The sequence below is a fragment of the Limulus polyphemus genome, unplaced genomic scaffold (assembly GCF_000517525.1).
Source record: "Limulus polyphemus unplaced genomic scaffold, Limulus_polyphemus-2.1.2 Scaffold2467, whole genome shotgun sequence".
NCBI classification, from domain to species: Eukaryota; Metazoa; Arthropoda; class Merostomata; order Xiphosura; family Limulidae; genus Limulus; species Limulus polyphemus.
Window position 1 is genome coordinate 91,527 of NW_013668077.1, and position 807 is coordinate 92,333.

The following is an 807-nucleotide window of genomic DNA, read 5'->3' on the forward strand; positions in this document are numbered from 1 at the left end:
AATAAACCAGTTTTATTTAAGAAAGGACTTGTGTCGCTAAAGTTTCGTCGGAACGAATTTACGGAAAATTAATGAACGAACGGAGACGTAACACAGTGGAAACTTGCGAATGTGCATCGACTTTTTTAATTTTCTTCAAACTCTGTACAATATTTGTGTTTCTTCAACCAAGCGTTGGCAAAGCATTTGTGATGGCTTAAGAAGCGATGACGAGAGGCCAGTTACTCGAACCTCAGTGGAACACGATGGTCAGCCAGATTACCGTATTTTTCGGAATATAAGACGCACCGGTGTATAAGACGCGCCCTTATTTTGAAGACAAAGTTTTTGGGGAAAAAATAGTTACAGTCGCATTTGAAAGATTTTTATTGAACAAAAATCCAATTTGATACTTTAAAAATTACTTTGTTTGTTTGTAGTTATGCACAAAGCTACACAATGGACTATCTGTGCTCTGCCCACCACGGGTATCGAAACCTGGTCCGCAGACATACCGTTGTGCCACTGGAGGGGCATTAAAAATTAGTATATATTGCTCTGAACACAATAGAGCTCAAAACATCAAAATGAGAAAATACCATAAATCAAAAAAGGTTTACTGTTAATTAGTTTGGTTCAAAACCTACAAAACCTTCATTGCTTTCACTGTAATTTATTTTTCTATTATTTAGGGAGCATTATCAATAGTTATGTTTTTAAAAGAAAAAACTACTATTGTTATAAATAACACATTCAATTGACCTAAACTATGCATGCCTATTTAAATATATTTACACATGGCCTGTGTATATACATATATATTATTCA